Genomic DNA, 19,402 nt, shown 5'->3' with positions numbered 1-19,402 from the left:
AGATCCCCAGGGTCCTGCAGGAGAAACTCATCCTGATTGGACAGGTTGGTGTCGAGGCACAGCGAGGAGGAGGGCCGCTGGGCCAGCCGGTCATGGTCACTGCAGTGTCCATTCTGCTTACGACTCCGGTGCTGATCAGGAGTCCCCCGTAGCAGGACAGGCCCCAGCACCAGTGATACCGTTGACCTCATCTGCACCGCAACTGACCCTGTGGCCTCCGGGCCAATGGCCGGCAGCATGGTACTCCTGGAATCCATGGGGGTTCAGCCGCCTTCCCCACTGTCGGAGTTTCCGGCAAGAAGGACCTGAGGGTGGGGGGAGCCAGCGGCACCACTCCAGCGGGTGCCAGAGCCAGTCCCCCTACAGATACTGCTAAGGGAAAAACTTCCGACACCGGTGCATGGTGCAAGCACATACACCAAATATGAAATAGACATGAGCACCACATCTGGAAGGACACCAGTTACAGAAAAGGTAACTGTCTTCTAAAGCAAGCTGGCCATGCTATTCTGACTGCTCAGCCCTCCACCCACCCCTCTAGCGGGCAGTGGCAGTAGATACAATTGTGGATTTTTATAATATGATCTAGCTCTAACCTCCACCCTGGGAGAGCTTAGTTCTAATGTTTGGTTTAAATCCATGTCAGCAGGCTCTATTGTATACGAGAGTTGTGAAGGCTATTGTGTAGAAGTGAAGGGAGCTGTAGCATCCACTCTCAGTCTTTGTATCCCAGAATGAATTAACAAACCATTAAACCTCCTGTCTTGGTGTCAAGCCTTTGACTTGGCACCTTTTAAATGTCTTCAGAATGCTAAGAACAACAAAGTGCCTTTAAATCTATAGAGCAGCCCTTCTCCGTTTTAAGAATGTGACGGGCATGTTCTGCAAGCATCTCCCTTCCAATATATGTTTAAATGAATGGCCTCCAGGGTTCTTAGCTTTCCTGGAGTTTTGTATGTTGCTGCCCTCACCCTTCCCTCTCTGAATTGTGACCTCATGCATGAACTCTGCCTCTCCTGCATCATGCTAAAATGGCTTTTAGAGTCATTGCCATTCCCACATCTGGTTCCAAGACAGGATTTTAAGAGTTAATCTTTCTTGGATTCAGATCTGAGCACACCAGCTTCAATAGCTTTTAGTGGGAGTCAGGGTGAGGGGAGAAGAGATGATGTAAAGGTTAAAATATATGGGGTAATATGAGTGTTCATCTGACAGCCTTAAAGAGGGGCTAGTCACCCAGAAGTGCCATGTTGTGGATGAATTATTCAGAGTCTGTAGAAAAGAGCAGATGCTGTCCTAAAAAACTCCTTCTGTTGGCTTGTCACAACTCATTTAAATGGTGAGTTTCACTTTAAATGACATTGTAGCTCCTCATCCAAGCCTTGTTTGACAGCTGGACCTTCACTATAATGGTCTGAAACACCCCCCCAAATGATGGGTGTTAACATCTGGATCCAAAGTTAGGGCTTAGGCTTCACCTCTAACAGGTTATAAAATATTATGCATCAGACTTGAATTCAGGTCTGTTATAGGTGTCACATACTCAAAACAAATTGCTTATGATTGGTTTCAGTGCAGGGTCAAAGCTAATATTTAATTTTTTTCTTTTAAGATCATTGGTAAGCCATCCACAACTGACCCAAGCATAAATTATCCTGAGTATGATCTCTTAAGGAAATTTAGACCATGGCCTAATCTCCCAAGGGCAGTTGTGAAAGCTCCATCATCTTGAGAACTAGACAGCACAAAACACAGAACAACTTTACACTCCCCGCTGTAGGAGCAAGGACTACAGATGGAAGAGAACTTTTGTCCTATCGAACACCAGTCTTGGTGTTGGCTAGGAGTAAGCGTAGAACACCCATGAGACCCAGCAAGGTAGAAGATGGCATTCACCATGAGCTTGCTCTGTTAATTAAATATAGCAGAATCAGAACATATCCAAGAGCCACCTATCACAGCACAATCAAGAATTTGGTATTTAGAAATAACTACTTTTTTTTAACGACTACACCTAATAGGGCAATTGGAGTGTCAAAGTACTTTACCATGGCAATTTATACCATACTGAACATGGTACCTGAGCACTTGAAATATGGTTCTCTGAAATATATGAATGAAATTGGGGGGGGGGGGGGGAGGGAGAATGTTTGTTTTTTACTAGTTTTCCAATTCTGTGACGTCTATATCCATTTTCTTGACCTGAATTAGGATGAAAAGTCAAACTTTTGCCAACTCAGAATCCCCAAAATTCAGCTTGAGTCAAAGTTTTGTTTAAACTTTGACCATTTTAAATTTTTTTTGCTATAATTAGTTTAAATTTCAAGTCGTTTTGAACCACAATTTTTTCACAATTGAATTCTTCAACTCAAGCCTTAAGTCGAACAAAATGGCTTTTTTGTTTTTTTGGGGGGGTGAAAAAACATTGGAAATTTTCTGACCAGCTCTAGTTTTTATGTAATTGATTGAGCTAGCACCTTTCCAGGCAGCAGAGGCTTTGCAGGTAGGACAGCTTGTGGAAGGGGTGGCTGGAAGCAGGAAGTCCTTCCTCCTGGTTGTCTGGGAGGATCTTGCCTTCCCCAAGATTCAGGAGACATCAGTGAAACAGTCCTGAAAGCTCTGCGGAGTAGTGGAGCCAGGTTTTGTAATGTAGGGGAACTGGGCAGAGGGAGGAGTGGTCATTGGTGGCTATTTTTCAACTGAACAATAGGCTTAAAAAGATGACATACACTGGCCTAAAGGGCACCTGGATTAGTGTAGGGTGCAGGGGCGGGAGGGACTGTCCCCCCTTTTGGCCCTGGTTCTGCAAGTTGTGGGAATAAAGGAGCTAATGTCTGGGAATGTTCTGATCAACCTCTGGTTCCACATCACTGATTCTGGCTTGGCCTAAGTGAGGGGAGCTCCCCCAGGGCCTGCTCATTTCTCTGGGTCTGGACTTTGCCCACAGGCCAGCTGGGAGCTTGGCCTTTGCCCTAGGATCTCGGCAGGCGCGTGTGTGGGGGACGAGCAATGCCCTTTACTGTGGCATTTCTGAGAGGAGAGGCCAGGGCAGGTGCTATCTTTCCAACCTGCTCCGAGAGCCAAACATCAATATTGCGTGACTGTAGCCATTTTGAGGAGAAAATCCTTGACCCCAATGAAGAAACCGAGACAAATCTTTAAAAACCCCAGTGAAAGTGCTTCTCAGAAGGGAAATCTGCAGTCTGCCCCATGCCCAGCCTGGAGGCAGAGAACACAGGGAGAGTTCTTCCTAAGACCAGCCTGCCTCCTGTTGCCATGGGGATTACCCATTGTGAAGACTGACTGACAAAGAGGGGACTTATCTACCATTCATTATTTTATATACTTTTATCCTGTCATGTCCTCCATCTCCCCCCAGAGAGCTCAACAGGGTCACAGCCATGGGAACAGAATGACTGACCTGCCAGAACTAGGATCCCGGGTGAGAAGAGCATGGGTGCTGAAGAGCTGCAGGATGGGGGTGGTGTGGGATGAACACTTCCACATGAAGGCTGAGGGCATCGTCGCATAGGGCAACAATCAACAGCAAGTGGACGTGCTACTGCAGGGTGGAACAGTTACGTGAAAGTGGAACAGGAACCATGTCAAAATTCAAACCCCATTGTTCAAATGATATTAATGTCACTCAGCTGGTGAATCATTATGGACTGGTCTCCAAGTGTGCATGGAGGTTGGGCTACCATAATGGTATAGCTAAGTCCCCCCTCCACCCCCCATTGCATGCATATGCAAACTGCTCCTCAGGGAAGGTAAATGAGCATGCCACATGTTCAAGTGTGATGGAACAAATCATAGAATATCTATGGGGTGGCACCCATCCCTTCTATTTGAATTTTAGGGAAAGGGGTAACCCATCCTACATACTAAGAAAAGCACCACCACCACATTCTTTACTGCACCTGCAGCCATGTGGTTTGAATGTTTCCCCTCTATGTAAAAACCCCGTAGCGATTTACATGGTTGCTAACCTTGAACGAACATAGCCTGGGAGAATACAAAGCGATCCAGTCCCAGGGGGCTACTTGAGATGGAAACAGGTGAGCATGTCCACCTCGCCTGGGAATAGGAAGGAGAGGTACATAATCAAATACTGCCAGGTGTTCATGGGAACCCAAGTAGGCTCCTTCCCAGTGTACAGATGCAAATGGGGGCCAGTAGGGACAAACTGCTCAGCCAGAATGGCTAGGGAGAGAGGCATATGTTTGGCTAGAAAAGAGGCAAACTAAGGGCAGAACCTTGCCAACTCCATGCCAGGACTGGATGATGGAGGATTAATATCCATTAGCTCAAATGCATGCACCATAGGTAGTGTTTCAAGGCACTTCCAGGGTTGGGTTGGAAAGGAGGAAGGAAAGCATTGGTACTTTCCTCAGGCTACACCCACTGAAGAGGTTTCTTGCTGTGGATGGTGCCGATCTTTATAATATGGTCATTCCCCATCTGTCTTGCAAGTATTAATATTTAGGATACTTTACATGCCAGCATCCATCACAGAATTCATGAGCATTGACAAAGGATGCTAATAAACATGTGTTTTAAATTCTTAGGTTCCTACGTTCCATATAAATATAAGTTCCATTGAACTTTGTTGGCATTTAGGCTCCTAAATCACTTAGGGACCCTTTGGAAAAATGTTATCCATAGTCTACATTTTCAAAAGAGATTAGTGATTTTGGGTGCCTCTGTTTTCAGGTGAGATGAATGGGGCCCAGTTTTCAGAAAACCATGAGCCATCTGAAAGATCAGGCCCCTTTAAGAGGCATTTTGAATCCATATTTAGGCACTTAATGGGATGATTTTTAGATCCGCCTGAGTGACTTAGGAAAATTATTCTCAACATGCACCTAAGATTTACCATGACTCAGTTTTCACACAAGCATTCCTCTATTAATGTTGGTGTTTGTTGCATCTAAAATATCAATATAAGCATATACACCCGTATACTATATATCCTAGGAACAATACAGTTATAAGCACTGGCCAGATACTCCTAACTGCATCAGGTCTGGAGCCACTTTCCCATCATGGCACGATTCCAGAGGAGTAAGGAAAAGCTCTGCCAAAGAACCCCTAGAACGCTTTGCTTTGTTTATACACTTTAATGAACAAATGATGTCATTATTGGACTGGAGCTAAAGTCAGCTGAAGCAGTTTTAGGGCCGCACTCTGCTGTCTTCAAGGTTTTCCCCTTTTCTCACGTTGCCATATTTTTTCCAGCTACTGGACTAAGCATTTCTAACCAATAATTTACTGTATCTGCTGCCCAATTAACAGGAGCACCGCCAGCTTTTCTGCCGCCCTAGGCGGCGGAAGGTCCCGCCCCGAAATGCCACCCCCCACAGAGGCGGCGGAAGGTCCCGCCACCGAAATACCGCCGCAATCACCGCCCCCCAAATTGTAGTGCCCTAGGCGACCGCCTAGGTCATCTAATGGGTTGCGCCGGCCCTGCCAATTAACCATGTTTTTTTATTTCCCAAACCTTAAATAAGATAACACTGGTATTGCAAAGGGTCACTACAAAGTTTAACACACACAATCTTGCTTTCTCGTGAGTCCATTGCTTTTGGTCACATGCTTTGGGCCTATTTCTCAAGATCATAGCCAAAGTCAATTTAAAACCATAGTTCACTCAGCCCAAATATGGACCATGTTCCTATAGTGCACACAAATCCCATTGAAACTTTTTTTTGCTGTCAATGGGATTTGTGCTCCATAAATCACTTTAGGAGCTTTTGAAAATTACACTGTAAATATGGACTGACGGGCCTCTTTGAAAATTTTGGCCATGTCTTAGGTTGGGCACCTAAAAACGGAGGCACCAACAATGGATACTCACTTTGAAAATGTATATTATTATTATTATGGGTAACATTTAGGTGCATTTTCAACAGCACCTAAATGACTTAGCAGCCTAAGTCCCATTTTCAGAGATGACTTAGGCACTGAGGAGCCGAAACTCCGTGCTCCTGTCAGTTAGATGCTTTTGAAAATATTATGCTATATTTTACGCATACACACAAAATATCAATAGAATTAAAATACCCAACGTACGGCATTTTTTTAAGCAGGTCATGCTTGGGGAGTTTGAAGAGTTAACAACAAGCCATTTTTAAGATATAGGGATCCAGAGCCACACTGGACACCTTGAATCCAATATTTTAAAGCACCTTTATACCTAACATTGTTTAAACAGTTTTCTTCATGCTTTCAGAAACAAAATTTTGCATATAGCCTGAGAGGCATTATGAACACTGAGGCCCAACGCATTTTTTGCTATGGCAAGTCATAAGGGAAGATGTAAATAAGACATTTATTGGAACCTTGACCGCAACATTAAAGAATGGAGATACACGGGACCCTCGCTAGAATGTGCATCTATATAGCGCAAATTCACATATAATGCATTTGCGGCCATGGATCCCAAATTTAATTACTTTAATTGCAATTCATTTTAACGTGGTCCCTGCGTTAACGCGGTCCCGCGCATGGATCCCAAATCCCACGTTCTAGTGAGGGTCGGGTGTACTAATTGTCCCTCTATAATACTCATACATGCACAGGTGCCCTCTCCTGGTAAACTATGGGGCGTTATGGGTCAGTTCTTTATATTGCTTCATCTCAGCATGTTTTTGGTAATAAACATTATGTTAGATTAACATGAATTCGCTTACTGACAGCAGGCAAGAATTCAAGAAACTTACCCACAAAAGAGAAAATAAGTTTGCCAGCGGTTTCAAGAAACTCCAGACTCTGGTAACACCTGGTTGTGCAGCAGTTTTTATTCAGTCTCTTCAGAGGGTTGTTCAGAGACCACTAGAATCCAAGCATAAGGATGAAAGTGTCAGGAAGGGCGTGGCCTCCAAAAATTCCCATCACGAAGCCAGCTCACTGGAAACCTGGACCTAAAAGGCAAAAACAGGCATTTCAATAGCTCCCTGTACAGTAGCGCTGAGGAAATAATGAATTTTTCTTTGATTGACCCTGGGAATCCAGGGGAAAATAAAAATCCAGGGAAATTTGAACCAAAACCAGGGGTTTTTTTTTCTATTTTTTGTCAAATCAAAAAACTTGAAAACATTTCATTTTGAATCAACTAAATCGTTTCAAGTAGATTTGAACAGAATGTTGAGCGTTTTCTGTTTGTTTCAAGTTAATCAAAACGTTTTGAAATGAATCAAAATGAACTTGGGGAAAAAATCATTTTGAGTTGATAAATTTGTCAAAAATGCTCTGTGTTTGTTTTCTTTGTTTTGTTTTTTTTGGGGGTGGGGGGGAACCAAAAAAACATCTAGTCAAAAAAATGTTACCCAGGTCTAGTGTTCAGAAGCCTAAATTAATTTCTTGATTTCCAACGTTTGGCTTCTGACAGATAAAATCTTCAGAGAAAAAGAAAGGAAAATGCCTGAATGAGGTGAATTCTGCCCTTTGAAAACAAATCCTTTAAGAATAGGAGGGGCAGCATCACTAGGGTTATAGCCATTGTGAAAGGACAATGGGAATATGTTCTTGTGAGCACTGTAATTAATATTCTCCTTTATGATGTTCCCATGACACTTACCAGAATCAGCAAAGAGATAAACACTAGATGGAAACATGCCCATGCCTTGTGGCAGTGCAAAGGATAAGGACTCAGGTAGGGTGTCTTCTAAGGAAATCCATCATGTCATTTAGGGTGAGAAAGGAACCATCTTTTTGTTCTGTGTTTGTACAGCGCCTAGCACAATGAGGACCTGCTCCGTAACTGAGGCTCCTATATGCTATAGTAATACAGATCATAAATAGCTTTATGGCTCTCTATGGGACAGTTGTGGGAGAAGACAATACTCAAATGACAGTGTCTGATTTTCTAATGTGATTAACATCATTAGCTGCATCTGAAGAAGTGGGTTTTTTTTACCCACGAAAGCTTATGCCCAAATAAATTTGTTAGTCTTTAAGGTGCCACCGGACTCCTTGTTAGCTGTTTTCTCTTCAGTTTATTGCTCTGTTGCCATTTTTAACCAGACGGAAACACGGGCCCAAAGTCAGGGTTTGCTGTAGGCAGCATTGTTTTGGTAAGTCAATTTTTGTCCTTTCAATTCTTCTTCTGTCCACCAAAAGGGAAAGGATGGGAGGGGTCTGGGCAGCATAACCAATAAATACATCTGATCAAAACCATCCAGAGAGAGCCTGGGTAGTCTCTGTGCCCATCACGTAAGGCTGGAAGAGGCTGCCTGCCTCAGCTACGCTGTTTGGATGGCAAGAAAAGCACCCGGTGCGTGAATGGGGTGTATGTGTGGGGTGGTCAGCTCCCTCACCCCAGTCTCTGAGAACTCCTCTTGAGTACTTATATGGATAACCAGCATATCCAGCGTTGCAGCAGTTAATGGTAGGAAGAAAAGCATGGGAGTAGAGCTAAAGCCTCATGTTTCTATGTACCCCCTCTTACAGAACCTCTTGACCTCAAACCCCACACCCTTTGGCTGAGGGCTATGTGTATGAGAGTGAATTTTGAAATCAGGTGACTCTGCATAGGAATCACTGGCCTAATTAAATGGACTTCCCCAGGGATGTCTCCTCACCCAGGCCCTTCACTCCAGATCCAGTCTAAGGGCAAACAGTCCTGTCAAACAAACCTGGTTCTTCAGAAAGTCTCTAGCACGTCCTCCTTAGCGATTAGTGCCAACTCCCTGGCCCTTCCCATTCCCTTCCAGGGCTTTCAGAACCAACCCAGGACTTAGAGTCCCTTTTATATGGGAAGAGATTTACCAGTGCTGCCTTTGCCACTTTGGGCACTTTTTCTCCAATGTGGAGACCCAGGTGTTGCCTTCCTGCTGCTCTTCCAGATGTGAGCATCATCAGCAGAGACAATTAAAGATGTCCCTTCGGATGCGGGTGCAGGAAGACACTGGGAAGATCCTCTACTCCTCACATGTAATGCCAGAAAAGGAGGAGTCTAATGGAAAGAATTATTTTTGTTCTGACCTACTTTGGCTAAAGAGATTTGGAAGCTTGTTTAGTAATAAGATAAGCTGTGCATTTCGGAATAATTAGAAATGTGTTGAGGCACAACCCAATTCTGCAGCAGGTGGTTTGTTGGACACCTTTATTAGCTTTTTCTCATTGGTAAGTGATCCTGACAGAGTTCCGATCAAAGATCTTAAAGATATGCTTTTGGGTGGAAAATGTCTCAACATTTGTTGATGCTGCCAGGGAAACACTAGCTAGGAGACTGAGTCAGGCTTCTGAATGGAGAATGTGCCAAGAAAAACATGGAGAAAAGAATGCCCCTGTCCCCAAGGTCTTTACAGGTTAAGTTGTCAGACAAATCTATAAGCACAGACAGCTAATGTCCACTGAAAACCACGTGATTCTTTCCATTGATTTCGGAGTGCGTTAGATCAGGTCTATGATGCAGTGGGTGATGATTCAGGATATATTTTGAAAGTCTAGTTTTACATAGAACTCATGACCGGACATTGGCAGGAGCTGGAGTGCCGATGAGAAGTGCAGTCGGGAAAATAACTGAAATACTTTCCCCAGGGATTGAATTTTCTAAATGGGCAACCTACCCTAAATTCTCAATTACTGAGGGACAGTCTGCCACCATTCCTTTATTTGCTTTCTACAGCCAACTCACTGTACAACTTTTCATAAGGGATGTACCTGAATACTTGGATGCTAATATCTAAGCTGTATTGTTAAATTTATTCACCTATATTTGGGTTATTGCTGATTATGCACAATATGTTTCTTATGGCTTTTAAAACAAACTTTGTATTTGTGGATAATCTAAGCACTATACCCAGATATATAGACATGCTTTTCTTAACCTGTGTACTATATAACTTTTTAACATTAACTTTAATAATTTTTTATTTCTTTGAGAATCTCTGGGGAAGAGCATTCTATAAGTGAAAAGAATGCAGTGGAGGATCCATTTGTAACCTTATTTCATTCAAAGTTTGATTTGTGTATTTGTTGATTTTTTTTTTTTTAAAGTTGTTTTTGAGGATGGAGAAAACTTGGCATGGATATCACACCCCCTTCGCCTAGGTCAACAATTTCTCTCCACGGCCATGCTGAACAGGAGGGAATTCCATCCCTGGGCCTCAACATCCCTCCAGTTGTGGGGAAGTTGAAATCTGGATCCAATTTTCACGACACTGTTCACTCTCTAATAATTTTTTTTTTTTGGTCTGTATGATAGTTGTCACTGGGGCCTTCATAGCTAAGGCTGTGACCCTCTACACTGTAGGACTGCTTTGGGTCACACATGCTCAGTAGGGCATCTCCAAGGGCGGATGGCCAATTCCACTCCCAAATTTAAAAAAAAGGGGGTGCCAACCTGTTCCGCCAGTTCAACCAGCCCCAGAGGGATCCAGCCGTATGGGAGGGGCGGTGAAGATCTCCGCCCTGAGGGCTGATGTTCGCAGGCCTGCTTTGACTACCTGCAGCAAGCAGATCACTGCCAGGAGAAGGATCCTAGCCTATTCAAAGAACAGGGTGCTTGCTGCTTGCTCAGCTCAGGAGGGTGTGAGGACATAAATGCCAAATAAGCAACGCATGCTTTAAATGCATAGGATTAGTGGCCCATGCACCTTTCAGTACTGAAGAAATCTCTATGTTGTATACTATTTTTCTTGTACTGATATGTGCTGAATTGCTGTAATGATAAGAGCATGTTTAGATTTATGAGGCGTGTTAGTTAACCCACAAATTGTCTTCTTAGCAACGCAAGGAATTTTTTGTTTAGTCCGAGCAGCTTTACTACACTGTGATGTCTTTCCTCCAAATCGGAGCAACTCAGGGTACCGGTATCTCCATCTGTCCCAATTTGCATATTTGTGTTGTTCTCCACAGGTGGGAGTTCCGCTGTCAGAACAGACTGAACCTGCTCCCCGTCCCTGCAATAAAATGGAATTATTACGGGGACGGCTGTAATCCAAGTTTGGTGGGTTACACTCAGGCCAGGCCCAGGTCTCCGGCTCTTTAACTGATCACTGACTCTGCTCTCCCAGGAGCCCCTCTCTGGCTGAACACAGGTTGCTCTTACAGGCCCAGCTCAGCATGTGACATCTACCCTGTCTTTCCATCCACACTCCATGGAAGAGTGGAGAACTGAGCAGGATTATGACATCACAGGTATCAAGGAGACTGAACAGCAGTAACATAAGAATGAACTCGGGCTGCAATTAATGAAGTTTACTTGTCATCATTCTGTGATTGGGGGGATTTGGAACTCTCCATGGACGGGGCTACTTTACATATCTGTAGAGCATCTTTGAGTTAGATAGATCTGATTAATGTAGTTACATCAGAGGGGTGCTCTTCTGAGATTTCCCCCTTGATTTCTGGTGGGGGGAGGGGAAAGAAAGAGAACTACCCCTCTCCCCACAATATCAACAAAAGAGCCCATGTGGTTGGATCTATTCTGCACTATGTAACAGCTGCTCTATTTCAGCCCAGAGGCAAATTTGTTTCACTGGTGGGTGAAGTGATTCTTGTAACTATAATGGGTCAAATTCTGAAGTCTTTACATCAACAAAACTTCATTTTCCTTCAGTGGGAACTTGACCCGGATAAGAACTCAGTAAAAACTGAGGAAGGACTTCAGGATTTGGCACAAAGTGTGGGAAGTTGTGTGGCTTTTGGAGTGAGTGAGATAATTTTCTAAAAAATGAGTCATTTAATTACACTGAATGAAATGTACCAACTTGAATAGAGTCACGGTGTCTGTTCCAGTTCTAGGAAAGGTGATTCCAATCTGTAATGGCTATTTTAAAACTTGACAGATTATTGTGGTTTTGGGTCACAGAAGATCCATGGTATTTCATCTGGCTAGTGCATGGATGTCATTTTAACTCCATTTTCAGTCGGGGAGGAGGAAATTGTGCCCCCTACTCTTCCCCCAACCTTCAGCCCCCACCTGGGAGGGGGAAGGGAGGCAGAAGGGAATCTGAGGCTGCTTTATCCACCCCTCATCACTGGCTGGCTCTTTAGCAGATCAGCTAGGCACAGGAGAGGCCACTGAAGTTGAAACTTGCTGCTCCTAGGGCCACTCTATTCCCTCCTACTGGGCAGGCAGGAGCAGATTGTTGGAGGCGGCATTCTGCCTAATCCTAGGGCGGCACGGCCATTCTTTTTTTGTTGTTGTTCTTGTTCCGCTCCAGCCACCCTGTGGGGGCGGCGGCGCGGAGAACCAGAGCGCCCTGCAGGGCAGTCCTCTTCCTTCCCTCCCCGCCGACCGGAGCGGAGCCCTCGCGGTAGGCGGCAGCGCAGAGGGAGGGGCCACGTGGCAGCGCCCCTGCTGTAGCCCTGGCCGCCCCCTTCTCTCTCTCTCCCGCCTGCTCCCTCCACCTCTCCCCCGCAGCTGGTCCCCTGCACCCGAGCTCCGGCCGCGCCGCAGGTGTGTTTTTTTTTTTTTTTAGCCTTGCCGTTCTGGCCGCCCCATTTTTTTTTTTTTTTTTTTGCTTGGGGCGGCCAAAAAGCCAGAGCCGGCCCTGGGCAGGAGGCGGCTTTCTGGTGCTGGATCAGCTGTTCACCTCCCCGCCCTAGCTCTGAGCAGGAGCATCCCAGCCAGGGCCGGCTCCAGGCACCAACTTACCAAGCAGGTGCTTGGGGCAGCCACTTCGGAGAGGGGCGGCACCTCCAGCTGTTCGGCGGCAATTCAGCGGACGGTCCCTCACTCACGGGGGCTGAGCTAGCCGCAGCAACCCTCTCCTCCTTCGTGAAGTAGGATCTGGTATGGGAGAGGTGAGTCCGTCCCTGAAAACTCATGAGATTTTTTTTAAAATCACTATTTTTAAGTGAAAGTAATAAATTTGGGATTCTTTTTACTTGTCTTCTGGTTTCTGAGCCTTTAGAGTTCACTCCCTTCATGTTTTCAAAAATCTTTTTCTGAAAGCACGAGAGGTAGAAACTTAATTAATTAATTAGTAGCAGCATTAAATGAAAGCTGGGAGTCTCTTGCAGTAACACGATGCCAACGCCTGGAGCTTTAAGAAGAAAAGAGGAGAGACTTGATAAAATCACGAGAGAGTTGGCCAGGCTGGAGTTGCTGGGCATGGGGCAAAGAGGCTCAGGGGGATTTGGGGAGGAGAAGATGTGTTGGGGGAGAAAGGGGGGAGCTTGGCATTGGGAAGGATGAGGCGTGGGGCAAGAGGGACTGGAAATCTGGAAGGCAGAGTGAGGGAGGGGATGTTTGGGGAGAGCGCTATTCAGAGCCAGAGGAGGAGTGCACTAGGGACTTTGTTATATTTCAAGTGGGAGGTGCCCAGATACTGCCGTGAGGGCTGATTATCTGTATTGGCATGTTGTACAGTCGCACTGCTCACAGCTTCTGTGGAGCTTTGGGGGGGGGAGTGTGATTCCAGTGCTGAAAGAGATCTGAAAAAAGTGGGGGGTCTATCATAATCTGGGAGCAGCCACTTTGGTAATACAGGGCTTAAAAAGGTGAAAGTGAGCCCCGCAGGGAATGTCTACACTGCAGCTGGGAGCGAGCCTCCCAACCCAGGGAGACAGACTCCTATTAGCTTGCGAGCCCAAGCTCCGGCTTGCACTGGCAACATCCACGCTGCTCTAGTCAGGGCCCTAGCTCAAGCCCCACTAGCACAATGTGTGTATCCAGGCAGGGACGCTCGCTGCCTGCTGCAGTGTAGACATACTTCAGTGACCCTGGTCATTTTAATTTATTGAGGGGGCGGGGATTGAGACTCCCCTCCACACACACACTGCGTACCGTGGTGTCTCCCCACCCACAACAAAATGTCTCCACTGGGTTAGTGTCATTCCAGATAAATCTGGCAGGGCTGGAGTGTCAGGCTTCAGGCAACACCTCTAAGCATCCCACTTGGCAAGGTCTGCATCCTCCTCACCCCACTCGTAAGGTTATAAACGGGAGCAGAGGTTAACTTAGTTCTACCAACAGCTCTCCTTTAGAGGTAACCCGTTCCTCTGCTACTAAGGGTATGGCTACACTGGAGATGTAGGTGTGATTTCCAGCTCAGATAGACATACCCATGTGTTAACATCTGAGCGAGCTGGCACACTAAAAATAGCAGTGTAGCTGTGACTCCATGGGCAGCGGGACTGCTTAGCCGTCTGATTATAGTCCTGTCCGAGACCCTAGTTATGCACTCAGAGCGGCTAGCCCTTCCTGCTGCCTATGAAGCCATGGCTACACTATTTTTAGCATGCTTGCTTGATCAGAGCTAGTATGGATATATCTACCCAAGCTGAAAATTACACCTTCAACTCCAGTGGGGACACACTCTGAGTACTTTCCTAATGGCCACCTTGCAAAGTGATGGACCAGCACAGCATTCCACCCCGAGGAACCTCCAGCCAGCAGCAATCAAACCATCTGGACCAAGAAACTGACCTAAGCGTTTAGCCTCCTTGGGAATACATAGAGTGCAGCAGGAATGGCAAAAGGTCTCAGGAAAGCAGTGAGCGGAGTATTTTGCATACTTGCATTAAGTGGTACGATTAGAGTAAATAGAGCAATTGGAAAAGGGACATAAAAATAGCATTGACAGCCAAAGTTATGTAAACTGAAGCCTGTGCACGCATATTGTGTAGGTTATGTAAGACACAATGCTTACTCTTAGTTAGATGGTTCGTTAATGTGCAAAGGGATAAATATGTTAGAGTGTAAGGATATAGTTGGAGACTCATAGGAGAAATCCACCATGGCCTGCCTATGCTTCAGGAAAAAGTAATTGATCAATACCTCTTTCTGTGTGTCTGTCGTTCATTGCTTTGATCAGAATTGAAAAAAAATAAATAAATCAAGCCAGCAGCCTGCGCCTTATTTGAGAGAGCGCACAGATGATGTGGAGTTGCCTAAAACAGTGCATCCTGCTCTCGGGCAAAGAATGAGAGAGAATAAAAGTTAGTAGTTGTGGCAGATCTAAGCTGAAATGTAGGAAAAATGCAGAAGGGGAAGCATGACCTACACATTAGCAAGGTTGACACAGAAAAAGATCAGGCATATTCTAATGATGGCAGATTTGGGGGTTAATGTAGTAGACAAAGCATATTATCTGAATCTGTTTCATTAACCCAAACTTCAAGAGTGCACATCACGGACTTTCTTCGCATGTCTCTCGAGCCACTCCCAGGGCTGGGGAAATCCCATGCTGAATCCAAGTGTCAGTAAGGGCATATACTCTGTTACAGGAAGAGAACCTTTACTCCGTTGGAAAAATATCACGGATGCTGCTTTGATCTAAAGTTACCACACCTGAAAGCCCAGCCCCTCTTACAGAGCAGCTATTAGTGAGATAGGAGCTCTTCCATAAACTCACATTTTTAAGGTAGGATTCCCTCATTGTACGGAACTGGAAGAACAATTTCATAACAACACAGGTCTGCTGACCACAGGACCATACCTAATCCACTAGCCCACAGTGATTTTGAAGCAAGAATTTTTATACCCCCTACCCTTTGTTTCCCTCCCCTGTAAAATAGAGATGATGATATTTTCCATAGGCATTATCTAAAAATATGCAAGATTTTAGCTGCCCGTGCTCCTGCTTGCCCTTCCTTGTGCTCGCCCCGATGATGAGTATCTTAAAGAAACACTTTAATTAAATAGGATGTTGCCCCCGATAATTATGGTACAATTATTACCTTAAAGTAGGAACCTGAGAGGCTTTTGCCTCTGTCCCTGACAACACATGGACAATCACGTGTGCTAGGAGGCAGATACTACCCGCATGCCTATATGGTTATGAGAGACAAGGTGGATGAGGTAATATATTTTATTGGACCAACTTCTGTTGGTGGGCGAGACAAGCTTTCAAGCTTACACAGAGCTTCAGCTGAGTGATATCTGCAAACTTACCATTACCACAGATCTCCTCCATCCCCCGCAAAGAATTAGTCAGACACTCAGCGAATTGGATACTAAGATCCCCTTCTATTGACTTGTTTCCTCATCACTGTGCCAGGTATTTGATAGCCCAGCTAACATGCAAACAGCTCAGCCTTTTTTCGGTGTTACTAACCTTCAATAAACAGCGCCATGGAGACCATGAAGCGATTCAGCCCCCTGGGGTACCCACAGCTGGAAATAAGGGAGCACATCCACTATGCCGGAGATCCCGAAGAACAGGTACATGGTTGTGTGCTGCCAGGTGGTTAGCATCACCCATTTGTGGGCCTCCTTATCGTAGAGATGTAAGTAAGGACCATCGGGTACAAACATCTCACCTAGCATTCCTTAACAAGAGAGGCAAACAATGAGTTAGACATGTTGGAAGGGAGAACATTTTCAAGGTTAGAGCGACTTTAAAAATGCATTAAGAAATCTTATTTAGTGTCATCAGTCACTGTTTGCAGGGCTGCCCGGGGGAGGGGCAAAGGGAGCACTTTTTGCCCCAGGACCCTCATTTGAGAGGCCCCCAAACTGCAATTCCATGGATCAGATCATAAATGCCTGCAGCGAAGAGCAGGCCCTAGTCCCACAGGACAGGAGCTGCCACTGTGAGGTGAGTGCAGAGCAGACTCGCTTTCCAACCCAGCCCCCACCCCATATCAGTGGTCATTTTTTGGAAGAGTAGAAGGCCCCAGTTTCAGATTTTGCCATGGTCCACTCCAAAAAAATCCCCTCTGTTGTTTTATTGTTTGAGCTGATGCTTCTGAATGCGAAGGACAAATAGCAGTGGCAAAAGCCAGTCATAGTGCAGCCAGATAAGTAAGCTTCCCTTCCACCCCAGCTCTGCTAACACCCTGCCATCTTAAACTGCAGCAAAATCCTACAATTCCAGTTTTGGGGCGAGAATGCTTCTTAGTTATAACTTGCTACTCTAGCCATGGGCCTTTTCAAAATGCACAGAAAGGATGGCTATGTATCTATGGAATTGGATTGGGGGGGGGGGAGAGCTTACACAGAATTTGTACAGAGTCTAGCACACTACGGTTCTGATCCATGACTGGGGCCTCTAGGCACTGCCATAATGCAAATGAATAATAGATATGAATTCAACTCCTGGCACTCCCACAGACTTCCTATGTGACCTTGGGCAAGTCACTCAACCTCTCTGAGCCTCAGTTGTCCTGTCTGTATAATGGGAAACTACCTCAAATTGATGCTGTGAGGGTAAATCCATCCAAATAAATCCAGATATTTTGGTGATGGGTGACATATACATCTGCTAGATAGACAGAGACTGCCAGTTGTGCCAGGTTTTGTTATATACTCAACCACCGCTCACTATAGACTGGAATGAGGCCAAACTTGTTTGAACATGACTCAGGATTCTAGAGGTGACAGATTTCATGTTAAACAATCTCTAAGCAACCCACTCTCCTACCTGTATCCCCTTCACTCTGTTTTGTTATGGATCATGCCCCTATTCTTTGGGTATTAAAGAGTATTGATTTCTGGCTACTTCACAGTTGACTCACTCCCCTGCCCCTTCTTGAGCCTCACATAATCCTGCCATTTTCCTGCCCCGCACAAGGGAGAAGGAAACAAGTTAAATTAAGAACACTCCTGCCTGGGTTGGCAAGGATGCGCTATGGTTTTATTGTGAGGATGACAAACTATATCAGTGGAATTACAGCCTCGGAAATGAAAGTATTTATATTCAGTGGTCACACAAAGATCAAGGGCACAGCAGGGCCAAAACCTTGCATGATGTAGAAATTTTAAGACACCTGCATTCCCTAAAAATGTTACTTCTCTGGACACAACCTCCCCTGGAGGGGGAAAGGGGGAAGCCACAGAGAAGAATCTTGCTGAAATCACTCACGTGCTGGCGACAGCCCGGTCCTAGTCCAAGCATGTGTATCTCTGCACAATTTATATAATAACTGACTCTGGTCAGCAATTATTGTTGGATTTGTGAACGGGTGCTGTGTGATGTTGGTGGACTGTGATAAACAGGAGGTCAGATTAGATGATATGGTGGTCTCTTCTGGCCTTAAACTGTCTGACACATGGATTCTTTTGAATTATTCATTGGGACCAAGGTAATCCCAGAAGCTGAAAGCAAGATGATAATTGTCCTTACCGAGCAGAGCACAGAAAGCTTTGGCCATCCCGTCCAGGAGCTCCAGTCACTGGATGCGCAGGGTTGTGCAGACAGAGGGATTCATCTTCTGACAGAGGTACTTCAGTGGGCATTTCACAGCCAACCAGAGCCCAAAGAGCAGGAAGAAAGTTCCTGGAAGGCTTGTCCTTGGAAAGTTCCCATCTCAGAGGGCACCTGGATTTATGAGGCAAACAGCTTATGTAAGAATCCTACAAGCACGCAGTGACTATTTATATTTGGGTTTTATACTGCAGCTCATTGCCATAGTTGTCTGAGCTCCTAATGGTAAAATGTTTTATGAGGCACGTCGTTAAAACATTGGCAGCCCCTCACTCCTCTTCCACCATTTTTCCAGGGTGAAATGATTCACATCATCCCATCCTTAAAAAAAATCTCTATGTAATCTATCACAAGTCATGAGTCAGGCTGCCCAAAAATTAGGAGATTATCTAAAAAAATCATGAGATTTTTTTAAGAAGTGATAAATTGGGGTTATTTTTATTTGCCTTTTGGTAGCTAAGTCCTTTAGGGTGCATTAAGTTCACATTTTCATGCTTCTCTCTGCAACCATAAGGACTAGAAACTTATTTTGTTTTTGTTTTTTTTTTAAATGAAAGCTGAGTTTCTTCCATAGTCACGTACTTCCAAGAGATGGAACCTTAAGAAAAACATGAAATATCACAAGATTCATGATAAAATTGCAAGAGATAGCAAGACTACATTCATAAACCCAGCACACTCTTGTTCTTTAACTGGTACATGTGATCATGGCTTGACTTTTTAAAAATTTTTTACATTTTAAAAAAATGCACCAATCCAAGGCAGTAGGCACAGATGAACTTTAGTTAAAAAAATTCAAATGTAGCCAAGGTTCGGAATTAAAGCCTTCCCAAGCCACCAAAGCAGGAAAGCAGAGAGACAAGAGCATTATAACCAATAAATACCTTTGATCCAAACTAGTAATGGGTGAATTTGTTCAATTTAATTTCACACACCCCTTGAATGGCATGAGTTCAAGGGGTCAGCTTCATCTCAAACTCACTCTAGGAGTGAAGGGATGAGTTAATAGAGAAAAATACAGTGAAGGAGAAGGTGGGAAAAGAGCAGATTGTGCACCACATTAAAGAAATGCAAACAACAAATGCAAAAACAGAACAAATGGAGAAAGACAAAATCCTAATGGAAATGACACATTATCTAAAAAGCACCCACTTGTGGCAGCTGATTGGGGGGGAAGGTCCGCTTTTCCACACAGCCCAAGTTTTTCTTCAACTAGAAAGGCATGAAAAATTGAATCAGCTTTGGAAAAAAGGTGGGGGTTTCCCATTTTGTTTTTTAATAGTAGAAGGTGGTGGGAA

The sequence above is a fragment of the Chrysemys picta genome, chromosome 16 (genome assembly GCF_011386835.1).
Source record: "Chrysemys picta bellii isolate R12L10 chromosome 16, ASM1138683v2, whole genome shotgun sequence".
Classification (NCBI taxonomy): domain Eukaryota; kingdom Metazoa; phylum Chordata; order Testudines; family Emydidae; genus Chrysemys; species Chrysemys picta.
Note: the sequence above shows the minus strand (reverse complement) of the source record.